At 38.3% G+C, this 27,396-nt stretch overlaps 1 long non-coding RNA gene across 1 annotated transcript; it reads left to right on the top strand.

Moving 5' to 3' along the window:
- Positions 1-27,396, top strand: LOC125700279 (uncharacterized). The gene is made up of 3 exons (XR_007379841.1): positions 1-32; positions 25,816-25,899; positions 26,951-27,396. It is a non-coding gene; the product is annotated as an uncharacterized LOC125700279 (long non-coding RNA).

The following is a 27,396-nucleotide window of genomic DNA, read 5'->3' as shown; positions in this document are numbered from 1 at the left end:
GGAGATGCCTGTGTACCTGAGGACTTCTGAAGGTAAGTAGCTTCTTTCCTTTATTTCTGTGCCTTTGGCTGTTGTGTTTGAGCAACTCGCACTTGCTGTGGCCTAGGACTTTGCTTCTCTGCTGTCATTGCTGTGCTTTCTATCACATAATAGGGATAAACATACCTGAAGCTGATGTGTGGATTTGCATTATTTGATAATAAATAACATCTAGTTTTTTAGAGTACTGCTCATCTTTTCTTCTAATTGAAGGCATCTCTACAGGGGTGTCCAATTAGCTGCCTCTTTTTGGCTGCTCTTAGGCAGAGCTGCTAATTCGCAGGTCTCCACGTGTGTTTGAGAGCAAGTGCATATTATTTTTCATTTACGATGGATATGTGGGGGGATGAAGTGATGAAGAGCTAGCATGAGCAAATGAGAGCTTCATGCAGACTTGATTTATGTAGTCTACCATATTCCTGCTGTAAATCCAGTAGTGGTTGCATAGGACGTAATGGAGATGTCAGTGAATTACGGCTCTATTGTTACTCTTGCCTGTTTTCTCACCAATTGTTTCATTTGCCTCCTGAGACACAGATTGCATTCAGCTTTTGTGTCTTATGGTCCTCAGTGGGCACAATCACCACAGGTTTGACTGAGTAGTGGAAAGTGAATAACTTTTAATTCACAGTATCCTGCGATTTGGAGTTCCAACATTCAACTTCTGTTTTCTTAAAAAAAAAAAAAAAAAAAAAAAAAAAAAAAAAAAAAAAAAACAAATTTTTTTTTATTTTTTTTTTTTTTTTTTGTAAGTTCTAGCCTGAGAAGTTCATAGGCCACCTTATGGTTGTTTTGTATGCAGAACTGTGAGTAATCACTCTCTATTCATGTGCTTCTCATTATATGGCTGTGGGTGAGATTTCCCTTCCCTTTCACTAGGTCTTTCCTAAAGTGATTCCTATTACATGACTTTATCTTCTATTGTGTGAAATATATTCAGTTTTCCATTCACTTTTCTAATTCTGTGCTTTTTTTTTTTTCCTAAAGAATTATATTGTATGATTTTAAAAAAAAATGAGCAGAAGTTCTCTTCAGCTAAGAGATTTTTCAGAACCCTGAAATGATCTCTTTTACGTGAAGTATTCCTATATGGGGAAGGCCTTCATGTAAAATATAAACTTAGAAATGTAACAGCTGTAAATGGAGGCCTGGTGTGTTTGGCATGATACTCTTTTGAGGTAGTGTCTTATTACTTATCTTGGAAACCTAGCCATTGGGATCAAAAGTGCACTGTGTGCTCTTTCCTTAAGTGGAATTAGACCATTTACAGTGTGCAAAATGTAGGGTGACTGTATATGGGCACCAGGGCTTTCAAAAAAAAAACAACCAAAAACAAACAAACAAAAAAAAAAACAAGCATAAAACCCAGAGGGAGCAGCATTACCAACACAAATTTTAAGGTGAAGCATGAATTATAGGTTACATTTTATGCCACAGGAATGGTGTGTAGTGTCAGGTACGAGCACTGGGGCGTCTTTCATCTTCGTATTCCTGTTCCTATTGGAGTTAACTGCAAGTGATTTGAAAGATCTTTGGTTGTTCTTTGTCAGTTTATTACTCTTTCTGATATTTTATCAGTGATTTTTCTTCTTTACTTGAAAAGATGTTCTAATAATAAGGAGAAGAATTTGGAAGCAGAAGAAACTTCTGTTACTATTATACTGGGCTTTGTGGTTTTGTACCAGTTGAGTTTATTCACGCTTAGCACACTTTCCACAGCTCTATGCCTCTGCAATTTGAAATGTAAAGATGTTGCTGATATGGGAACACTATTACTGCTTCTATGTTGCTTTTATTTTAGAGTTTTAGACTTCTTCCGTGGTATTTTTCATCATGCAGGGATCACTGCTTGATTGCTTATGTCTGTAGTGTAACAATCTGTAGATTGTTATGTCTGTCAAGTGAAACATAGGGCCAGGAGCAGCTGCAGCACCCATCCCTGTCTTCTGCTCCATCTCGGCAGCACAGCTCAACCAGGGTAGTTCTCTAATGCTGCTAAAGTACCTTTCTCTAATGTATTTGTTCTAACAAAACACAGGGAGAAGATTCTTAAGAAAAACTGATAACAGCAAGTTGTCCTGTGTGCTTTTGTGATTAGCAGCTAGTTGAGTTAGATCAGTCCAATTGAGAGACTTTGAGACACAAAAGGTAGCTAAATACCAATGAGGTCTGATAGCAGTTAGGCTTTGATACCTTTTCATAACTTAAAAACTGCCCTCTGCAGTCAATTTCTAGGGGGGGAGGTGGGGGGAAGGGTGGGGAAGGTTGTTCTAGGTCTCTGCATAGTTACTTTTGTTTGTTCTCACATGTGTTGCAGCATTTTGGGGCTATGAATTATGCCTCAAAGACTTGAGAGGCTTGAGATTATCTCTGGCTCTGCGTTATTACACACCATCCTGCTTCACTTCAGGACACACTTATTGTTTCCTGTTGAAAGCTGGATGGTTACTAATCATCGTGCATAGACTCCAGATACAGTATCTTCCTCTGATAAAACAATGTCATTCAGAGAAAGATGAAATGGTAATTACAATCAGAGTTCAAGCTGGCAGGAGATGGAGCAAAAATTAAAAGTGCTAAATCTGTAGCATTTTGATTATCTGAGAAGTCCCCAAATTTTGTGGCAGAGCTGCATTTAAATATGTAGCAAAGTGGCTCCTTGTAAATCAAGTCATAATTGTTCAGCTCTAGGTTGCAGGAGCTGATTTCAATTTTCTGGTTCTCTACAGAATTCTTATCTTTGATTAAAAGCAGAGGTATGAATAATGGGCTTCACTCCTATTAAAAACACAGACAGGAGAAAAAAGAAACAACAATCTCTGAGATGCATTGTGCAGAGTTGGAAGAGACATAACATTTCTTTTAAAACTGAGATTAACTTGGGGAACTATGGTTTCACTTCTGTAAGTGAAAAATTAGAAGCATGATGACCTTCTGTAGTATGGATACCTACCTCAGGTAGTTTCTGGGTCATACATTGTAACGATCACTATAGAAGGTATTTGGCAATGATTTAGGCTGTTTCAGAATATATTGATGTTTGCTAGCAAAAGAGACGGATGGAAGTCATTTGATTGGAAAAAAAAAAAAAAAGCCCATTAGATGGCCTGTAAATTGCATGGTTTGCTAGAGAATTTTGCTAATATATTTTTTTTACAAATAGAAACTTGTGTTGTCTTAGCACAGGCAAGTATATTTTCTGCATGTGCAGACATGAATGTTGAGAAACTCCAGTGACCCCACTCACCTTAATATTGTTCTGCTTCTGTATTAAGCATGACTTATTCTCGTACATACCAAGAATATATCTCCATAGCTTCTAGTGGTTCCACAACTGCTTAAAACTACAATGATATTGCCATAGAAGATTATATCTGCTTTGGATAAATTTCAGAAGAATGTTGTCTTACAAAATAAGAGACAGTGTTGCAGTAATGGGTAGAGAACTTGAGAAAGTCTATTTTGCTTAGCTATTGTACCTTAAACACATCTACAGACATGTGAATGTGCTTGTTTACTCAATGGGAAGATGTTTAAGTCACAGAATCATAGATTTGTATGGTTCTAACTCCAAGATCATCCAGTCCAACTGTCCACCTACCACCAATATTTCTCTTCTAAATCACGTCCTTTAGCATCACATCTCAATGTTTCTTGAACACTTCCAGGGATGGTGACACAACCACTTCCCTGGGCAGCCTGTTGCAGCAAGTAACTGCTTTTGGAGAATAAATTTTTCCTAATATCCATGCTGAACCTCACCTGGTGCAACTTTAGGCCATTACCTCTTTTTCTATTGTTGTTACCCAGGATAAGAGGCAGACTCCCACCTCACTACAACCTCCTTTCAGAGAGCTGTAGAGAGCCTTAAGACCTTCTCTGAGCCTTCTCCTCTTCTCCTACTCTCCTCCTCTTTAATCTGGGTCAATCTGCTTAGACAAGCTGTACATTTGTATCTAGTGGAAGACTCCAGAAGTGAGGGAAGAAGGACATGAGAGATCTTGAGCTTGCGAGTATTTCAAATTTTCATATATGTGCTAATACAGAAGAGCAGCACATCAGGAATCATGCTGGAAATGCAGCTTAATTTTAGTAACAGTTTTTACAGTGTGGTAGCAGCTGTGTGAATTAACGATTGCTTCATCTTGTCTCATGTATCAGCAAGTGAATTGTTCACCTGGAGGACTGGGGCAGAGGAGGGGGATTGTCCTCTTATGTATAATATATTGTTTAGCCACAGATAACATAAGAAGCTTTTACCTCTGGACAGAATACACTTGAGTAGGTGGAACAATAGTATGGCAAATCCTGTGATCCAGTGAAATGTTCCAAATAATTGATTTTCTTTATTTTTAAGCAAAGTGGAGAGCGGGGAATTTAGCTGCTTGATTCCTATTAAAGCCAACCAAGAATGTTTCGCTAATCATAACGTTACAGGGATTTGTAATTGATTTGATTGAGTTTAATTGATTTACTTCATCTAGGGGAAGACTTTAAATGGAGTACCTGAGTATGCCTTGGGTGCAAAAGAAATAACGAGAGGCTTTGTCTACATTGATGGGTATTTTGCTTAAAGCTAGATATGGCTTTCTTTAAGAAAAAAAAGGATTAGCTTTTATTTCTATTAAGGAAATTTTACTTAAGAAGATGTCATAATTAAAAAATATTAAGGGATTTTTGTTATTTATTTCTATATAGTTCTAATTAACATTCTTGCAGATATATTTCCAGTATAAGAGTTTCTTCAGTGTTGAAGCAGTGCAAACAAAGCCCTAAATTTTAGTTATGTTTTTGTAACTTTGAGCAACATTAACTGTTTGTTACCTTTTAAATATTCTCCCCTGTTTCCTACATTCCAGCACATGCCATTTCAGAATCAATTTAATCACTTTAAGCTCTTTTAAGTGGCTAGCTGTAGAAAGACTACAATATTATGCCAGATAAGAAGTTCTTTGAAAGAAAATAACACAAAGTGGGGACAAAAAAAAAACTGCAACAAAAAATAAATCTTTGTGTACTGTCCTGTACAACATTTGGAAGCTCTCTGAATGCAGTATGGAAAACTACAAATGTTGCAAAAGAAAATATTTAATTTATACTTAATCTCTCTGCCTGCTTATTTTATGAAGTAATTCCTGAAAGAAGGTTAAATCTATGAACCTTTTAATTTCAATAAATCTACTCATTAAAGCAGTTTGTAACATGACCACAGAGATCCTCACTGGAAAGTCTTCTCATCAAAAGGAGGCTTTCCTGCTGTGCCCATGGCCAGAGCTTGTATCACCTGTTTTGCCTGCTGTCACAGCCAAACGTGCTCTGTACTTTTGGATAAAAGAATGGCTATCCATTTTGCAACTTTTAGCTATGCCAATGTGCAGCAGGGGAGGTGGAACAAAGCAGCACCCACTGTGCTGCTTGAGCTGTGTGCTGGCTCAGTAGTTTCCATGCTCATCTAAGATACACGTGAACCTCAGTAAGGTCATGCCTTCAGAAACTGTTCATACTGTTCAGATTTTTTTAATTAAATAAATGCACAGAAAGTATTCAAGTTAATAGCATCAGACTTGAGGGCAACACGTTTTTGGTACACACCTCACCCCACTTGTTTTTCCCATTTACTGGATTTGTCTGGAATTGCTAACCTTATGGTATATCTTCTTGTGAAGAGTACTGAAGTACAGAACAAAATAGTTCTGTTGGATTTCCATGCTTGTGAACAGGAAGTCTCTTCTGCGTGTAAGTAGCATATCAGGCAGTGGTCTATTAACTGTCTCATGAGAATAGGCACTTCTTTTTGACATAATTGCACAATTCTTGTTAATTTACATTCCAATCAATCTAAGTTGGCCAAAACTGCAATTATAATCAATGCTCTTATCAACAGAGCAGAGTGATAATAAGGAACTGGAGATCAGTAACATGCTCGTTACAAGAATGTTTTGTTGTTCCTTTTAACAGCTTGCAGTAAAAGAGGCGAATTCTACAGACAAACCTGTAAACTAAATCCTAAGTTTGGGGATATCAAATGGAAGGAGAACAAGTTTTGCCACCTCTGAACAGAGTTTTGAAGCTGGCTGGGATAGGTAGACTGTCCTATAAACTTTCTATAGGCTACTTGATCTAATCCTGACAGTTTCTGTAGTATCAAGTCTGCTCGCTTTTAATGTGCGTGATATTAATTGTTAGGTTTTCAGCATAGCTGAAAATTCAGAGAGTGGTTTGCTTACAAGATACAGAGATTGAAAACCAAATCTGTTCTTTGCCCTTTGACCTCCACATTAATTGAAATGTTGCCAGGCCCTGAAGTGGAGAGTTGGGAGCTTCACTTCTGCCTCAGTATGTGTCCCTCTGGGGTTGCTTATTAGACTACCTGTAAGGGAACCATAGAATTCCCTTCCTTCCCCCCCACCCCCCCATGCTCTCTGTTGTCAAATTGGATACCCAAAGAACACCCAAGTAACTAAGAAAAGCTTGGTTCTTGCCATGTCAGGCTCATGGAGTGTCGCGTCTGCTGGCTGGTTGTGTCACTTTAGTGAGTGCTCTGCTCACTGAGTAATGATGGAGGAGGACACTGCTCCCTCTGCCACTTATGTTCTACAAAATGTGCGACACGCTCATTTATGCTGGGCGATTGCTCTGAAGGTCTACAAGGAAGTATTTGCCTACATGCAGCTTTGATTCAGTCACCCAAACTCCAAGAATGAGCTTGATATCAAATGGAAGGTACAAGCATATGACAGCTATAAACAATATTATGGGACATTGCCCTGCTGATTGGCTGTTGGTGATCCATGCTCAGTGTCAGGATTTTTGGTCTGTTATTGCATTTACATGTCTGTGTTTGACAGTACTTTGACTGTGGTGCTCTGAACCTTTTAGAGAAGTGCTGACATTTCTCTTTGGAGATCTGTGACAGCTAACCTGGTGACACCATGTGCCTTGGTGCCATAGCTTGGCTCTAGCTATGAAGTGCATGGAGGGTTGAAACAAAGTCAAGCAGAAACCCTGCAGCTCTTTGAGAAAGAGAAGCACCTCCTCCTTGTGGGGTGCCTTAAAGCACCCTCAAAGCCTGGAATTCAAAATCTTGGTCTAAATACGTTTCAGTTTAAATGTTATCGTTGTTAAGTTAGAGGTATTCTGCTCAGGATTTCTTCAAAATATGTTTCTAGTGCAACAGAGCTGATGCATTTTGTGATATTTTTGAGCCAGTAGGAGACATATTGGAATCAGATGGTGAGTTTGATTTACTACAGGAGAGATCTGTTTTGATAGATGATACATCTTATTCTGTGTTCAAAAAGCAGTGATTCAACAGGGATGCAACTGATTTGGTGAATGAAATATTGTATGTGATATTGATCGATTTATGTTGAAATACACATGTTTATTTTAATAGTTGATGCATTTATTTCAGCGTGGAGAGTATCAAATACTTTGTGCTCATCTTTTTTTTGATGTGATATATGGATTTTACAAGCAACAGATGTATATTTTAATTAAAAGTAAAACATTCATTGCTGTCTGCCATGTTCCAGTGTTCCAGAATGTCTCAAATACAGCCCTGCAGGTTTTTGCAGTGGTCGGATGTTAAAGTAAGGCATTTGTAGTGTATAAACAAAAGCATTACTTTGGGAAAAATAATAGCACAATATTATCTGAGATGACATACTTCTGAGTAGAAATAGTTTCCTTTATGCCTTCCCTAAGATTCTAACTATGTTGTAGATACTTAGAAATGTTAACAGTACGTGGTACTCCAAAATCATCAGCAACTGGAGTTCAGTTGAATAAGATTTTTCCCATTTGTGTAAATAGGTGCAGGACTTGGGGCAAAAGAGAGGCAAAAGATATTCACCTGGTAGGGTATTACTACTCTGATTTTTGTAGTATCTTGGTTCCTTTCTTATCCAGGAACACAGTGATTTATAGAGCTTGTGATGACCTGTAATCTCTTCCTGATCAAGCCACCACACAATGCAATTTGGTGCATCTTTTCAATAAAAGGCCAAGTAAAATAGGTTTTGGCTGGCACCAAATTACCCTTGCTTTAAGTGTTTGAATTTTACAGGACTAAAGGTCATTTCCCTGGATGTGTTTTATAACGTTTAGTATCATGCTATGAAAGCAATCACATTAAGTTCAACCCTGCTTGACCTTTTATATGTTGCTACTTTTATTTAATAGAAAACAATTGCAACAAGAAGAAAACTGAGATAAAAAGATTAAATTTATTAACCCATGTTCAGGCTGATACTGGATTCATATACGTGCATAGGAAATAGAAATACAAAGCTGGAACAGGATTGAGAGAGAGAATCTGGAAGTCTAACTAGTATTGAGGGCTGGCACTGCCCAGCTTAAGCACCCCTGTGCTTGGGGCTGTGCAGCTCAGCCTTCCTCTCATTCCTGGTACTCGCTCAGGAGGTGAACAAGTACCCTGGGATTCAGGGGATCTGAGTTCTGCTTGTCCTTCTCACATTGTGCTGAATGAGAGTGTATAGCCAAGGTGCCTTAGGTCCCGGCTTTGGTAAGCATGGCAGATGATGCTGAGCTCTTTTACAAAAGTATTTCTGGAACTTCTGATGTCAGGCTGAACTGCTTTAATGTTAAAAATTAGTTCTAATTATGGAGAAATAACATGAAGAGATCAGATGTGTTAATGCTAACTAATTCTGATGTATATGTATGTATTTGACTTAAGTTTTTAACGTGATTAGTATTAGACCTGTTCAACTTTTCATGTGAGATACTCTCTAATGCCTCAGACTGTGAGATCAGGCAGCTGCCCTCACCTCAGCTGTGCCTGGCAGGAAATGTAGAACAGTGATGGGACAGCTCACCTCCTACCTGGTGTGGGTGTAGCGTCATGATGAGCCAACATTCCCTTCTAGGAACTACATCTGGATTCCCCCAGGAGCATCTGTATCTGACATCAGCTCTCTGCTGAGAAAGCTGCCAGCTTTGAAAGAGGGAAAAACTAAGTGATATACAGCAGACAGTGTGACTTTCATCTGGGAAAAGTAATACCACCTTATTGTTTACTTTTCCTTCTGTTGTATGTTTCTTCAGCACATACAGGATAGACACGAAGTGTGGGAGTCAACCCTGATGCCTGTAAGCCCTGAAAAAGGCATGTGGTTGAAGGAAGTCCCACACTTCACTGCAATCCTCAGCAGGGTTTCTCCCTAGTTGGCGTTTTCTCCTTACAGTGAGTGGATTCCAGCTCTCCTGGGGAAAATGCTCTGGGCAATGTTCTCCAGGCTCTGAGCACTCCTAGGTTAAGTATGTGTGTGTAATATACAGAATGTTATGTGGTAGCTGTTTACTTGCCTTTTTTTTTTTTTTTTTTTTGTTGCAAAGGTGACTTTTGGTATTTAGTTACTTATAATTTGATAGATAGTTATTTTGATGGGAGCAGTAAATTTTGAAGTTTTGTAGTGTTTGTATCCGCAGCCAATTTTGCTTAACTTCCAGTTTTCAAGCGCATCAATAGTTGTGACAGTGGATATTGCACCAAACTTTGTAAGATTTTACATTATATTTTATTAAAATGCCTTAAAAATATAAACATGAGTTTCCATAAAAGGCAAATACGGAATAGAATGTTTTTAGAAATGTCTGCATGCAGAATGAAATCCATAGATAAGTAGCACTACAGCAAGTACCTAAGCTTGTAAGAAGTTTTACTTCTTGAGCAGTCAGACTATTAAATTACCTGGGTTGTTTAATGGACAATACACAGGCTGTTGGGAATTAAGTATAAAAACAAACATGTAGCCTTCTAAATTTTCTCTGACTGGTTACACTGCGGAACACTGCATTATGCCATATCACATTGGTGTGATAGGCAAGTGAAACAAGACAGTTCATGCTAATGAACAGAAAAACACAGCAGTTTGCTTGTTACCAAATTCACTTAGAGTATTTCAGGGCATTTGGAAATATTATGGGAGAGACAGTTATTGCTGAGAAGAGCTGAACTATAATGAAATTAGGAAAGTGAAAACCATATGTTTGCCTCTGTTTCTACCAAAGCATGAAATGTGCTCTTACTGTAGATCTGTATCTTCTGCCTGCTTTAAAACAAATGGAGTGCTGCAGCATCGTTTGACTGGGGTACAGGAAGCAGATCCAAATATTATTTGAAAAGATATTCTCAGTATATTTTGATTCAGACAAGTAACTGGCTTTGTGGCTTTTATAGCCAAGGCATGCTTGTGTATTTTATATGAATATAATGAGAGAAAACTAACTGTACGTTCTGTTCCCATCACAAGAAGATTACTTTAGAGACCACTATGAAAAACAAGTTCTCAATGTGAAATTTCTCCTGCCTGCTGCTAGCAGAACTTCAGTTCACTGAACTGGCCAAGCATACAGTGTATAATTTGAATGTGAGCTATATATTTACACTTCTTGTCATTTCTCAATTGTTTCTCCTTACTTTTCAGATACATCCCAATTATGTAAGCCAGAGAGTGTTTACTGTTTTTCATAAAATTGATCTTTGTTGTCTTAAAGAAAAAGCTGTTTTCAAAACTTTTAATATAACAAGGACAGCTGGAAGTGCCCTGAGGTCATACCTGTCTTTGCTGTGATCTGCCCCTTGCCCATTAGCTCCTTGAAGTGGAACCGTTTTCACTGTACAGTTGTTGAGCTGGTCAATTCAGAAGAGGGAAGGCAGTCAGCACCATACAGAAACCAATTTTTACCTCCTATTAAACTCTGAACACAAAAGGCAAGAAGTACAGACAATCTTGTCATCTTCCTGTCTCTTTTGCTTTCTACCTACCTGGCTACCAACAGTGGAGCTTAGGACTCCCTTCAAACTATTTATTACCCTGCTGTGCTTTTTTTATTGTTGAACTTTATGAAGGCTAGGAACACTGCAGTGTATGGGTGAGGGAATTTAATCAGAATCAGAAGTTGTCAGCAACTGCAGGGGAGTCAGTTGGACAGACTTCCTCTGAAAAGATGGTGGGCAAAAAGCAGAGTGTCTAAGAACTCCCTAAGAGTGATGCCACTGAACTATTTTGTTGGTAGATGAAGACTCAGAAATATTATTTAAGAATAATAAATAAAGATGTAAACCTCATTCTGAATGAAAATGAATTTCAGAATTCTGTGAGGTGCTTGAGATGCATACTGTATTTTTTTTATGGAGTTCACAATTAACCTTATACATAGCGTAAGCGCAAGGTCTTGTACCTGGGTAGTGGCAAGCCCTGCTATTAGTACAAGCTGGGGGATGTAAGGATAGAGCATAGCCAAAATGACATAGTCCATGACAAAAAGAACCTGGGAGTACTGGTGGATGGCAAGCAGGACACAAGCCAGTAACGTGCCCTCATAGCCCAGAGAGCCAACCGTATTCTGGGCTGCATAAAGAGCACTGTGGTCAGCAGGGTAAGGGAGGTGATCCTGCCCTTCTGTTTTGTGCTGGTGAGACCTGACTTGGCGTACCATGCCCTGACATGGAGTCCTCAGCACAGGAGAGATGAGGACATCTTAGAGTGCATCCAGAGAAGGGTCACAGAAATGATATAGGAGATGGAACATCTCCCCAGTGAGGACAGGCTGAGGAAGCTGGGGCTGTGCAGCCTGGAAAAGAGAAGGGACTGGGGACACCTGAGAGCAGGTTTTTTTGTTTTGTTTTTTTTTTTTTGTCTAGAAGGGGGCTGTAAGAAAGAAGGGACAGACTCTTTAACAGGATCATCTGTGATAGGACAAGGGGAAATAGTTTCAAACTGTAAGAGTATAAACCCAAGTTAATTATAAGCCTAAGTTGTTGTGATCTGCTCCGTTATCTGCCATGATCCTTCTGCTTTTTATATATTAAATACACAATCTGCTTTGTTTCTTGTCCTTGTTTAGTTATTAATACCGTGGACTGGAGAGCATTTTGTCTCTTCGTTGGCATAAATGAGATTAGACCTTAAATACGTTTTCATTACGAGGAAACAATTTGTAGTTTCTAATACTACATTTTGAGTTGGATCCAAAATGAGAGACTTGTAGTACACCCTGAGCTCGTCCGTTCCAAGCACAGTTATCAGTTTCGAAGCCTGCCAGCTCCACCTGGACTCCAGCTTCCTAAGGTGGATTTTTACCACTGCCAGAACCTACTGTCAATACTTTACGTAAAGGTCTCTCCTTGTAGAGTTTTTCATGATAAAAAGTACACGCTCATTATTAAGGGCATTTTCTAACCAAAGAAAATAAGGTGAGAGCTTGAATTTGAAAACCATATTCTTAAAGCACTGATTGTACTGCGTGGTTTCTGTAGTCACACACATACTGTATTTTCTGGAAACCAATTACATATATTAGATTCCATTTCCATGTACATTTGGACATCCGATACAGGTATTTATAGACTGTAAAAGCAGTTGGGCACAGCTGGGCAGAAATAGTCCCCAGTGAGACCTACAAGGTCAGATAGCAAAAGAATATCGAAACTGAGCCTAGATACCCTGTTCCTTAGCTGCTGTATATCTTTTATTAAGTAGAAAATACACTGTTATAAGAAAGTTTCTCTGAAGTGATATTGCTTGTTGAGTTTAAAGAGGTTTTCCAATCTCTTAGTGCCACTTATCCTATTGTTCTGCTATGTAGAATCTCACTATGAACTCTGTAGCAATGCCATTTCTAAAAGATGGGTATGTACAGCAGTAGCAACATACTTTAATAGTAGAAGACTTATTACTGCAACAGAAATGTTGTTTCAGCTCTTTTTGCTATGCAGCAGAACAGTGGCACCCAGTGGCCATTCATGCTAAAATCCTAGCAAGTAATATCTGCAAACTTGAATATCAGTGCCAAGAAAAATGAAACAATAAATAAATTAGCACTGTTATTAGTTGTTCTTGTATACCCCAAAATATTGTTTAAAAAGCCTCCTGGCTATTTTGAAGGAAATTTTGTATTCTTAGCAAATAAATCTTGGTTAACTTTAGAATATATGTATGTATAGTTACATATACGTTTATAAGATTTCTATTTGTTACTAATTTTTTTCAAATATAGAATCTTGTTGTAATTGATTTTTTTCCATTGTGAGGAGAAACAGCATCCCTATCATCATGATTTCAGTGTAGTATTGTTGTGTATTTCTGTGTGTGTGCAATTGTTACAGAGATTCTGAAGAAAACAAGAGGATTTTTTCCCAAGAGGAATTGGACCATATCTTTTCCCTGTATTTAACACACATTGGTTTTTAACATGAATAAAGACCTTTTAAGTATATGATTTATCTCCAATAATACCATTCTGAAAACGTTGTATGTTAAATACATATACTCATGAGATAACAATTTAGAAATGCATTCTTCCTAAATGCACAGCCATAACAAACTATCAAAACAAACTAAACATAGAAAAGACTTCATGATGTAAGAATTTGGTCTAATACATGATAATGTGTCTTCAGAGAATTATTGAAAACCAGTTAAAATTTCCTTCTGTACAGTTTCGTATGAGGCATCTGTTTCCCTTTTATCAAGGTGGGTACTTTCCCCATCACAACACCATTATGTTTGCATGCATGAGGTTATAATGTGCTGTAATGTAAATGGGATTGTTCAGTTCGTGTGCTTCTTAGTGAATCAGTGCTGCAGGTTTGAACTGCAGTGTGTTACTGTGAACGGGACAGTCTGTAATCTCAATTCTAGAACGTGTTAATGTTTAACAGGCTGCTAAAAGCGTGCCCTAATCTAAGCTATTTATCCTGTTAAGTGAGTTTGAGCTGTTTGTATGTTATTTCAGAAAAACACACCCAACTGCCTCATTAAGAGAAATGCTAAATAGCTGTGATAGCCATACTCACCTGTTTCCTGCAAAAATGAGGGCCACTGCCATAGATGGTAAGTGTGAAAAATTTCAATGTTCAGGTATGTCTAGGAAGAGCGTACTTGATGGCAAAATGGAAGAAGGGATTATAAGGTTAAAGGAGATAATTAGCAAGCCATAAGTCTTTTTTGGCTGAATGGTCTCAAATAAATACATCATTCCCCCCACCTCTGCTATAGCTGTCAATGTTATGATTCTGAGAAAAGTATCAAAAGATGTGGTTTTGTAGTTTCCATGAAGAAAGCACCTCCAGGTGAAATTCAGGATGGTGTAGCTCTAGTTCTTCAGCTCTTCAGCACTGTGTTAGAATGAGCCTGGTACTTGGCAGACTGCTGGATAGAGGGAGGTGCAGGGTTTGTGATTAAAGACTAGACTGCTGTGAGATTGGACTCTTTGACGTGCAAGTTTTCATTTGTGTTTTCTCTCTGACTGCAGTTCCTTTTAGACCAAGAAAATGTTTTCTGCCAAGAAGTCATTTGCATTTTCCTATGAACAATCTAACTTTTAACTCAACTCCACCAACATCTCTAGTAATTTATTTCCCAGAGAATAACTAACCATTTCAACATATAATCTCTTCTAGTTCATGCCTGTTGCATGCCATCAGTGTGACTAAAAAACATCACTTTTATGTCTACCTGAAGTTACTGTGCAGTTAACCTATTTCAGATAAGGTGTAGGCATGCATTTGGTCAGTATTTATGGTCACAAAATATAAATCTGCCTATTCCATGATCTGAGCCTCAAAAACATTGTAAGTAAAAAATCTAAGCTTTGCAGCAGTAAAAGGATTTTGTGTATTAAAGTCAAAGCTATTCTCCCTAGGTTAGAAAACATTTCTATTTTAAAGGAAGTTTAACAAGCTAAGTTCACTTTCTTTTGTACTGGAAGCCAAGTTAATTTGATGTTTGAATTGGTAATGGCTTCTTGGCTGAAAAACTCAGGTCTTACATGGAGTTATTCTAAGTCAGACAATAAAAATGATTTGAAGGGGAACTCAGAAATAAAAATACATAGGCTTTAAATAAGGCATGTTTCATGTCAACAAAATTAGTTTCTGATTTAGACTGATTTTATATTACTAATAGGACTGTGTGACGATTTCCTACAAAGCCATCATTCCATTGGTAGTATCTTTTTCCTGATATAAACATAGGAAATATCTGTATAGCAGAATATGATGATAATTGTGATATTAAGATGTAAAAATTGATAAAAACTCAGAGTACTCAGTTTGATTGGAATGTTCAACTCCTGTGTGAGTAATTGCAGTCTGACATGCCTTCTCCATGCAGTTCATTCTGGACTCTAGATTCTTAAAACTAAAGAGTAATGCATGTCTAAGGGGTAATGTAATGATCAGCTTGTAATGAACAGTGCCACAAGATGGACAAAAAGAAATGCCACTGATGATGCTTCTGCAGATTGGTAGGAAGCAAGTGTAGATTTTCCCCCTTTTGTTGGAAGTAGTGCTCTGAGTGCATGTGCCTGAAGTCTTTCTTGGGTGATTCAAACAAAGGCTGTCACCTTTGAATCACCATCTGAGGAAGTTTTCTGGAACACTTGCAGATGCAAGTGCTCCAAGTGTGCTTGATATTGAAGGCTTATGAAATGATTTCAAGACTTTGGATGGTCAGTAATAGGAAATCAAGAAGTGATGTAGGGGAGATTGACATACTGTGCCACACACAGCAGGTTTTGTGTTAGTAGAAATAGCAAGAAGTTTGTTCTTGCCCTTTTAGGAATGCTGAAGGTGCCATGACGTTTGTTCCTGCAGCAGCCAAGACCCCACCAGTGGCAGATTTGCAGTGTGGAGGGACAGATGAGATGTACATTTCAAAATAAGGAGTTGAATGTTCCTAGTGAAGTAAGACTGGAAAACCTTTTGGACTGAGGACTTTGGGAAGGGTACTTAAAAGAATTTGCTCTGTTATTTAAGACACTAAACAAATCAAAATTCAGGAAGGTGAACTTCAGTTTATATGAAGATATACTAATGAATGTGACACGGACATACTAGAGTGTGGGCAGGAGTATGAGGGTTAAAAGAAAGGGGAATAGTTGAAAGCTATAGATGAGATCTTTAGCACGTTGACAGAAAAGAGAAGCTATGAAGTCCCTCAAGACTCAAGAATTCTCCTTAGAAGGGGAAGATTGACAGACCTTTAAGAAACCACCTCAAAGAAGGGCTTGAACTTGTGCTTTGTTTTCTTGGAGACTGGCTACCTGTGAAGAGGATGGAGTCTTCAGTGTGTCTGGAGAACTGAACTAATTAATGAGGTGAGGCAAAGGTTCACACATACTGGGTGTACTGAGGAAGAAAGAAAAGCACGAACTCTGGAGGAAACCTAGTCATGCCATCTGTAAGGCATAAGTTCTCTTTAGCTGTTACGTGACTCTGAGATACGTTGAATTTTGTAAGTACAATTTGATTTGTAAGCCTGCAAATGAAAAGCTTTAGGAACAATAAAAAAATAAAGTGCAAAAAACTTTACATGCTCTAAAGCAAATACTGCTTGTGCTACCAGGAACCACTAAAGAAGATGCATGTTTCTAAATGACTTTGTCCTAGACGTTGTACCCACCTTTTCATTAGCAGCTCATGGATGCATTGCACACCCCTATGGATACTCCTGTGGATGATCTAGCAGATTAAGTATCACTGGTCCTTCATTTTTGTAAGCCTTCATCCTTCTAACCCCACAGAAGAATCAAGTAAATTAATCTATAATGATGAAGCTGTTAACATTTCTGAAGCTTGTATTACAAACTTTAAGAGCCTTGAAGAACTTCAAGCAGAAGCTGTGTGCTTAGGGTTGGGCTTTATTTGAAGTATTCTTTGTTTGGTGCTTTTTTAAATTGGCAGTAGTACAGTGATCATACTCTGTCTGCTGGCTGGTCTGCTGTAACAGCAAGGGAGTGAGAAACGCTGGAGAGGGCAGCAGCAGGAGATTACTTTTGGAGAGTTTATGATTACTCCCAATACCTGTGTTTAAAAATACTGCCTCGTGTTACCAAGGTCACTAAAGTGAATTGCTTTCTTTTTTCTTTTCTTTTTTTTTCTAAGTAAGGCTTGTTCTTGGTTAAGAAAAGGACAGGAAAAAAAAAAAACATAGAAACAGAAGTCCCCACATTTGTCTGTTGGTTGCCATCAGAGATGATAGATCTGGCTATGGCTGACCACAAGAACTGACCTTGGACCCACTGCTTGGTTTCCTGCCCTGCACTACTGCTGTAGTGATGCCTGCAGGTACTCTCCTTATGCCTAGCAGGGCAGCTCCCTGCCCCCAGCAAGGCAGAGGACAAGCTGCCCCTGTTCTTTGTGAGGGGCTTCCCACATCCCGGTCACGCACGGGAGAATTGGAGCAGCCCTGTGCTGAGCTAGCTCCTCTTGTTCTGCTAGGCTCTGAACTTCCTTGGGTTGTCAGGGAGAATCAATATATGTCGATACAGGTTTTCCTCTAAATCCTAAAGGTCGACCCTGAGCAGCATAGCATGTTATCTTAAGGAAATAACTAGTGAAAAATCTTCAGCTGGAGTTGATTACTGACTATACAGCTATCCAGCAGGTGCAGGGCTTGTATTTTCTTTTGTAATTCAATGCTGAGGAAGATCCTTATTTACATTTTGGCAAATTAAGAGCATAGTGCTTTGCAATATATGTTTTTTCCCAGATGATTCGGACGACAGTGTCTACAGTGACTAAATCTCACTACTAAGCCACTCTTATCATTCATGGCATGTCCAATAAAAGTGATTTCTTGCCTGGCTGCGAGTCAACTTGATCACTATCATCTTTTTTTTTTTTTTCCCCCACATGAACCTTTTCCTATTTTATGCAAGTCCAAGCTAATTGAGGTAAGGTCAAGATCTAGGCCACTCCTTAAAAGTTTTAACGTGACTTTTCCTTCAGGTCCTTCCACCTAATTCTTAAAACTTCTTTTGTAGTATCCCCAAGGCAGAGCTGGAAGAGAAGGTTAGTGGATAATTCAGTAGTTAAGCTATGCTCCAATATTTGATATTCCTCCAAGGCATTATATTTTCACCTGTATCTGTTAAATTGCTGGGAACTTTCTTCTGTGGTTAATTTTCTTTATGAAATGTATGCAGTTTGCAGTGATGCAGAAATGAATAATTCTCGTAGCTTTGTCTTTGTAAAGGTGGACAAACAGATGTTAGTGGCTTATCTCATAATGTTTTGAATGTGTGTTGTGGGGTGTGCATGTGTGTGTACAGATACGTGTCTGTATATATGCATACAAATATGTTTTCCAAAAGAGTGAGAAACAAAACACTTGAAAAGATGATTTAACCATTCTAATGGGTGTGATATGAAGTCAAATCATCCCTTCCCCCACCTAGCTATCTATCCAGGAAACCTCTCTGAATATTTCTTTTTGTGTTTAGCGCAAAAAGCAAAGCAGGAACAAGGTTTTTAAAGGATTTTTTCCTTAAACCATCCCCACAGACGTTTTCTGAAAAGGATAATCCATCTTAAAACATGTTGACTTGCAAATTCTTCATGCCTCTGGCAGATCTAAAGAATGCTGCAGCAACTAAAGAGCCACCTGATATAGTTCTTTCCTCCAGCAATATCCTGGGGAATTTTATAGCATTGGTAGTGGGCTTTGTGGATTGCTTTGACTGACCGGTTAAGTGCAAAGAACAGTGCAAACATAGTGCAAGAGATGGAGACAGCCACCCCCTCTTTATGGAATGCTGAGGAAGGGAAGAATTACTATGAATATATTTTCTCTAAATCGCAGCCTGCAGCGATAAGTGTTCTTTATACGTATTCCTATCCCAAGTGCACTGAGACATCCCAGCTTTTTATAGGGCTCAGTAGAAGATTATTTCTGTGCATTTATTGGGTTAAATTCTTTCAAAATATATTAGTCAAACTTTTGAAAAAACATGCGTTTCACCAGAGTGATTCAAATATTTTGCTGCACTTTCTGATGGTATCTTACAGAAAATGAAAGTAGCTCATTCACATAGCCACTTAGCATTTTCTATTCCGTTATAAGAACGCTAGCATTATTTATACTGGCGCTGTGATACAGAATATAATCAATATGATTTTAATTACTAGTGGCCTGTGTTCTGTTACCTAAAGCTGCCATTGCACATATGTGGACCTGAGGCAAATCTAGGTGTTGCTGGTGTTGAGTTTGTAAGGAAGGCAAGCTGTACTGCATTCTGTAGAGCTGTTTAGAAGATGTTGTACAGAGAAATGATGTGATTGATGGTTCCTTGAAATGCATCTGTACTGAAAGACTACATTGTAATGTAATCAAAGAAGGACCCAAACAGATAAAGGCAATATGTGTATGCCAGAATCTGAGACAACTGTGATCAGTTTCTCCAGAAGCGTGTTGCTTTGTATTATCTATAATCAGCTTTACCCGTGCACTTTTTTCTCTTCTCTGATTCCTTAATTATCGTAGTAGAGCTGGGCTGGGCTGCCAAGACCACCTTTCTGAGGAGACAGAAACCATGAGGGTCAGCATTTACAACTAAACACTTCTCAGATTAGTGTATACAAGGCAAAGATAAGGCACTAATAAAGGGACACTGTTAAGCTTTCTGTTACTGTAACTTCAGTCCTGTAAAGTGCAAATCTGAACAATGACTGGGCAAGCCAGTGTATCTTTACTTTAGAATGCTGGATGATGAGCACATAGATATTTTACTCAGCACATTTGAGAAATGAGAATTGCTGAATACCTGTTCTTTACCTTTCTGTAGATCTGAAAAGTCATACCCTAAACCCAGACTTTGCAAATACTTTTCTTTTTAGTTCAAAGAACTACACTGAGTTAATTTGCTCTTCTCATGCCCCTCCTGTTCGTGATCATTCACGTGGTACTGTTCTGCTGGTAAGTTCCTCAGGGGGGAGAAGGGAAAGGAATACACTTCAAAGTTTTATGAGGGTACGCTCACAGCAGCTTAATATTAAATTTGGACTTGAAGTTGTGCACATCAGAATTGCAGTCCTTCCTTTCTAATCAGAGGAAAGGAGAATTAATATTCAGCTTTCTGACTTGGGAGTATTGATCGTATCAAGAAAATTCAGAATCTGTCTAAATTTTGAGGGTAAACTTTTTAAAAAGGGAATATACCTGAGATCACAACAAACCACTCAAGGATATTCTGTGAGCAAACAGAAGATACATCAGATGAATTATTCATTGTGAATTGTTTGACTTTGCTTAAACAACAACAAAAATGCTTCCAAATTTAATGAAAAATATGGTGAACTTTTTCTTATTTTAATTTCAGTGTTTGTCTTATAAACTGCTAAGTGCTTCTGTGAGCAAATTTGTGGATTCAGCTCCCAAATATTACCTCCACAGTGAAAATTATTGAACATTTAAGTGATAATGCTACTTACTGGAAGGAAAGACCATTGTTACTTTCATCCTGAGGCTGAAAGTGTCTCTCTAGCAACTGGAAATAGTGAGAGTTAGGCTTGCCAAGAGTTCCTTTTGAAGCAGATGGAGAGGCAACTGGCAATCTTGCTGAAATCTTGTTGGCTAAGCCTTCTGAGTATCCGTAAAGCCCCCAGAGTTACCTCTCAAATTAACTTGATCACTGCAGTATATGAAAATATTCTTCAATCTTGTCAATGGCTGTTGTAATTTTGCACCCTTCTTGCTCCTCAAATAGACAGCTAAACTCTCAATTATCTCTCTATGTGCTTAAGAGTGATTACAGTCCTGGAGAACTTAAGACAGGAATGTAATGGCTGTGTACATCTTCTTCTCTTACAAACTTTTAAAATCTTTTCAGTGACATTCAACAGATTAAGAAAAAAAAAGTGATAATTATATGCCTGCAAACTTTTAACTGCTGCTTAAAATACTATTTATGTATGGCTGCATGCACTAAAGGATAGAAAGGCAAATGTTTGATTGCTGAAAAAGACTTGTTTGCAGAATGCAGAGAAAGAAACAGCTATGGACTCTGCTGGCATTCTCAGATGCACAACATGATCCAAAATCTGATTGTAAGACGATGCTATCAGTCTTTCTTTTTCTTGCTGCCTGTGGGTTCAGAATATAAATCACAAGCTGCGTGTGCTTCAGCTGATCCTGTTTGTTCCCACTGTGACCTTATAGTAAATGTATTGTTTTTTCATTTATATTTAAGAACAGATCAAAGTATGTTGGGACTCAGTTCCCTCTCCACACAAACTAAATCAATATTTCAGACACATTCTATGGTACCAATTAAGTGTTGCCTATCAGAAGTAATGGTGTTTGTTTTAGAAGTTACCACACCATCCATTCTATTTGTTACTTATTCTCTCAAGTATGTAACCAATGAAAGCGGAGTTAAAAGTTTGTTTAATTGATGTTTCTTCCTTTTGAGTTGCAAGAGAACTGTGTATATACAGAAAGCACACTGTGAACTGGGTAGTTAAGTAGGTACAAAGTCATTGATGTTCTTCCTCTGCTTCCACTACATGGTACTAAGTATTCAGACTTGTGTCTGTATGTCAGTTTAATTATTAAGAGCCTCTCACTCCACAAAGCCAGAGTATGCTCTTTGATATGCATGGAACCCCTCTCTCAACCAAGAGAAACCACCACGGTGAGCCAGTTGTGTGCAACCTGGCCGCCAAGGACTGCAGCGCTCACAGGCGACTCGGGGCGAAGGCAGCCGCGCTGCCAGTCAGCAGGCTGTGGCAGTCACACAGCCGTGTGCTGCAGCAGGAGGTAAGCAGGGAACCTCAAACCTGTCTGGAGAGCATCAGTGGCCGGACCGTGCAGGCAGCATTGAGAGGACAGCCCCAGGCTCTGCACATTGAGAGATGCATCGCTCCCTTTTTGTTGTAAACTCGGGGCTGGGATAGAGTGAGTTGCAGGATCAAGATGGTGCAAGGAGCCCCTTTTCTCTTATGGTACCTAGGGAAGAGTAAGCCAGGAATTGTTTGCACCACAGAGAAAATGCAGCTGGCATTTTTTGCAGATCTCTTTTTTTGATGTTTATATTCTTCTGTGGTACTTACATAAGACTCAGTGGAGGAAAAAAAGCAAGGTGATATATTCCCAAAGAAGTCCATGTGCTAGATATAAGAATATGGGCAATATATGTAGACACGCAGGGAGGGATCAGAACTTGCAAAGTCATTCTTAGTTAATATAATCTTCCAGACTTTTCTTGAAATATTTAGCAATTTTGTACTAAATTAAAATTGGTTTAAAACAATTGATAGAAAACACTTGTAACAGGAAATGGGCTTTTGACCCAAGGTCAAAAAGGCAAAGGTGTAGTATGTGGACCATGGGATTTCAGTTCTGTATGGAAAAGGGACAATGTTCATGGAAAGGAGTAGCATTCATTCCATGAAAGGAAGTGAGAAATATCTTTAGATAAAAAGGGAGCTGAGCAAACCTGGCAGGGTAAAAAAGTTCTTTTTCTTAAAAGACAAAAATAAAAAATAAAATGCATTTAGCATGAAAATACTGGTTAGTGCAAGTTGAATGTATTGAATAGTTTCAGATTAATTAAAAATGAGCTTTTTCAATGAATGTGATGAAATTATTAAGGATGTTAATTAATTCCCTTTGTAGATGTTTAATTGTCAATAAAATACTAGGTAATTCTTAACATTTGTTGAAAACTTGCCCCCCCAAAACTGATTTTTAGATTGACTAAATGCAAAGATTTTAGGTTTTTGTAGTATATAACAAATCACTTTGTATATGGTAAGTCATTTTGTATGTTTGTATGTAAATCTGTCTGCCTGTGTATCTACAGATAGGCATATAGGTGAATATACCTAGAATAAGCCTTTCTCCACTCTATACCTTTAAAATAAACCTGAAGCAGTTGTGTGATAGATTGCATAGGTACGCTCCTATCCTTTCTCCTTGTTTGCGTGTTAGTTTTCTATACACCTTCACATTTCAAGTACTGTCGCTGGCTTTGAGCTACTGTGCCAGCCTGGTTTCACCACAAACGGTGCTGTAAGTCCTGCTGGAATTTCTCAATAGGAATGCTAGAGTAACAGAAAGAGAGTAGAGCAAATCAGTTCTGACAGTGTCAATGCTAATTTATTGCAAAAGAGCTGCAGACAGGAATAACATGATGTTATGCAGGGCGGCTCCATCGCAGTCGTGCAGCCTGTGTCAATTCTTTAGAGGCAGTCTGTAATGGCATTCCTCTGGTCAGGACTTGCTATATGTCTCTATCCCACACAGTGCAGCAGCAGTTCTGCTTTGATCCTATCTGGCTGACACCAAATGCTTAAGGTGTGTGCACATAGTGACTTCTGTTTGAATGCTGTGTTCTATGTAGGTTTGTTGGCAAAATAAAAACTTTTCTCATCTCATGTTTAATCCTACAACTGTGATCACAGAGATGCATCATGCTGTACTCAGGCAAATTGATCTCAGAATGGAGATAATTTCATGTTTTCAAGAACCCGTAATGAGGTTAAGAAAAAGAAAATAGCAACCCACATGATTTCTGTAAATTTGCTAAGGAGGTTATTGAAAACAAGCCCAACAAGCTTAACAGTGTATTTCCTCTTTGTTGCACATTATAACTTCCCAGTGTTAATTTGCTGGGGCTCACCTGGTGGAAGTTTTTATGCACAGTGCACTTGGTTCTTCCCTTAAGACAGGAAATACAAATATTGACAAATGGAAATTTATATACAAATATACATGCATGTCAAATGTTTATTTTTCTCGAGGAGAAAACAAATGTGTATGGTGAAGTTATGCTGGTTTCAGTAAGCATTATACATTATTCTAAATTTGACCAAGTTCTGTGGATTTATGCTGTTAAATAGCAACAGTGGCTTTGACTCTGGGAGATGAGCTTTCCATTAAAGCCTGAAGCTGCCTGTGATACTGCCCTAAGAGTGTAACTGTGTGGCCTGAATATCAGTTCTGAAAGGCTTCAGGGTTGTGATAGAAACAAGTTGTCACCTCCTTCACAGTTTGGAGAGACACATGCTTTCTTATGTACAAGTACTTCCTTTGTAGGCAATGCTTTAAAAATGGCTTCTTCAAGATATCTAGATTCTCTGTTACCAAGGCTGGGAGCATACGAAGCAGCAGTTGTTTTCAAAATTTCAGTTTGGAATAGCTAGTTGAATACCTAAAAATGCTTGATATGCAAACTGTTTTGATGTGAAGATGAAATATGTTATTCACGTTCATTTTTCACAAAGTAAAACTGAGGAAATATACCGTATTGTACATGCAATTTTTCTCCTAAAATATACGTCCTTTGGGCATAAATCACACTTAAAATTGTGCGTTAGTCTTTTCCCCAGTCCCAGATCTGCCTGCACCTGTTGGTGTATGTGAATCTATTCTGATGCTGATACTTGGATAACATACCAGGCAATTTATTACCTGACATGGATCAGGGAGTTCACCTGACACTTAGCCTTACAATCTGCACTTGCTGTGTTTCAGTTTCTCAGGAAAGTTGGAAGCATTGCTTCTAATAGTGAACGCTGAGAGGGCTTGGACCTCTCTACCTGAGATGACCTTACAGTAGCTATGGCCTACAGAAATGCTAAATTCTCTTGAGATAAAAGAAGGCTTTTCATAAATGTATCTCTCTTCCAGGTTTGTGCTTAGCTTCAACTTTCTTTTCTGAAGTATCAGTAAGGCTTTTTGCATTTGTGGAGGCTTTATGCTGTCTTGCTGGCAGGAAAACAGCAGGTTCTTCTAGCGTAGGCTTTTCATCTTATGATGATCTCTGTGCTGCTCTGGTCCTGAGTTAGCTAGCTTAAGCCTAGTTTATAGCTACGTGTATACTATGGAAATAGATTATAAATGCACTGCATACCTTCCAGAAATTTCTGTTAATTGCAACATACTGCAAATGGGACGAGGCCGGAGCCTAAGTGGATGGGAGCGTTTCTTTCTGGCGAGCAGTTTTCTCTCCGATAGTATGTGAAGGTTCTCCTGTTATGTTGGATTGCTTTTAACTTTATAGATAATGTTAACTCTAAGAATTTGTCTTGGGATGTCTTCATTTTTTAAGAAATTTACTTGGGAATAAGGGATGTGGTACTTCTATTCTGCAGACCTGGACTTTCCTGTTATCTCACAGCTTTCATTTCCAACTTTTGGTTTGCTAGACCAAAGCCATGGTGATTAAACTTTTGTCTTGAAAAGGTCTGAAGCTATTTAAGAAATAACTAATACATTTCTTCTAATACCAAATGTTTTGGGATGTTAAAAGCTCCTTGGTATTAGGGAAAATTCCTTGTATAACAGTGTTTCCTTAAAGACTGCTAGGTAATTTGGTGGTAAGCCTTGGCTATTGATAGGTCACTGCCACACCGCACCGATTCATCCCTCACAAATATCGAGGAACCTGTGATGGATCAGAAAGCTTAATGTTATCTTCAGATTTCACTGACAGGTGGGTAGTAGAGTTTGAGGGAAATATTTTTTTGCTGAGCAGTCTGAGGACAGAAGACTATTTGGATTTTGTTTACTCAGAATCACAGGAAGTTTGCTTTGTCAAGCCCCCCTAAAGACATAGCTTGTGAGCTTACCTCGTAGCTTCTGTCTGTCACACGGCCACCAGTGAGTTTGTTAGGCTTGTTTCAAAGAAAGAGTACTAAATGCAGGCAGAAATACACGCTACTGGATTTATTCAGTGTAAAAGTTGGCTGTGCTCTTTGGTACTAGCTACCAATTTCACTGCTGAAATAGCATTACTTCAAGATTTTTCTTTTCAAGATTTTTTTTTAGTGGTAATTTTTAGCGGTTGTTAATGCTGTAGCTGTCCTCCCTGGGAGTGTTAAGCAGTGGGAAAATGCACGCTGAAAAATGTTGGAATTTAAATGAAAGGTATAGCAATCAGAAAACAATTTAATCAGGAAAGTTTTTTTTTTTTTTTTTTTTTTTTTTTTTTTTTTACATCAACGTCCTTTCATGGTTGAAGGATGCTGAGTGCTATTGGTATTCCAAAGTTCGGGTTAAATTCAGCTCATGATGTCTGAAGAATGCAGTACATCAGTAAGGAAAGGTGAGTTGCAGCTCAAATGGTAATCGTGCCAAATTTTCAGGCAATGTATTGAAGGTTGCTTATTTAATTTTTTTAGTTATTTATAGCTGACCTTTATCATTAAGGGAAAATCTGAATGGATTTAAGTCTGTCATGATATACTGTACATTGGTACTTTCCTATTCATTATAAAGGATCTTGCAACACTGATAGCATTAATGACTGCTCTGTTCATGGGAAGCATGAGAAACTGTCCCACTTGGAGAGACGACTGACTAAAAAGGGATTAGAAGTGGTGCAGTGCTACCTGTCCGTTTATTAGCAAATACATGCAGAAATGCTCCATTTAATTCACTGTTCTCTAAGGAGGAGTTTGAAATACTGATATAAAACCTTTTAGAAGCTGCTCAGTCACAGCTGGGGATGGATGGGGGCAGCCTCCCCTGCTTATGAGGAGTAGAGACCTGCTAAACTCCTGCCTGGCTGCAGAAAGTGCTGACCTCCACACTCATCCAGAGAGGGGAAATGTGAAACTCTCAGTTACTCAGCACTGTGAAGGATTAAAGGCTATGGCTTCAGTCTATTTAAATGCACACTCAAACTTTCTTTGGTACCTTGAATTAGATTATCAAAATGGAATTATATTTGAGAAGACCAAAATTTGATATGAAGTAGAACTCATTTTCTTGCCCATCTCAATTATGACAAAAAAGATCACAGTGCTTTTTGTACTTCTATGCCAAGTGCCCAATGCGAAGAAAAAAGACTATAACAAAAATTAAGAGCTTTCCTTTGCTGGACTCCCTAGTAGTGCTCTAGCTTTGAACAAATTGGTATCCACAGCTCCAGCTTCAAACCCTAAAAGAAAGTAGCTTTGTTTGATAGTTTTATTATATGTTTTTAAACTACATGCAATGAGAGAAGTGGTGATTTAGTGTTTCTGTACTACTTTACTGACTCTGGTTCAGATTATAACAGACTGCTAACCCCTATTTCTCACCTGTAACTCCAGCCTATAAATTATAAACATGCTGGCACAATCATTATATTATTATTTTTCTTTTTTTTATAGCTTTCAATTTACAACTCTGGCTGTCCTTGAGCTGGTGCTTTGTATCTGTTACAGTCTCCTGAGGGAGGATTCATTGACTGGTGACTCAACATTTTAACTCACAGAAAATTCATTCTCATTCTGGTGTCTTCAATTTTTCAGAAGACCTTACTGTTCTTCATTGATTATGGACTGAGGATTAATTATGCTGTCACTTAGTGTATTTACATGCTTGAGCAATATATTGACTCACTTATTTTAGTATGGTCAGCATTATTCCTTGGTATGGGGCATGTTTATTTTATTAATGGTTGCAGAGCAACATGTTGCCATTAGAATGAATGGAAGAGATCAGATAGCGAAGCTGTATTTATTCCCTCAATAAATCTCTAAAGATAATTTTCTTACTACTCTGAGAACTGGAATGCCTACGTCTTTTGCCTTGAAAGCGCCCAAAAAAAAATTGG

The sequence above is a fragment of the Lagopus muta genome, chromosome 14 (genome assembly GCF_023343835.1).
Source record: "Lagopus muta isolate bLagMut1 chromosome 14, bLagMut1 primary, whole genome shotgun sequence".
Taxonomy (NCBI): Eukaryota; Metazoa; Chordata; class Aves; order Galliformes; family Phasianidae; genus Lagopus; species Lagopus muta.
The sequence above is the reverse complement of the archived record's forward strand: the minus strand, read 5'-3'. Positions and strand labels throughout refer to the sequence as shown.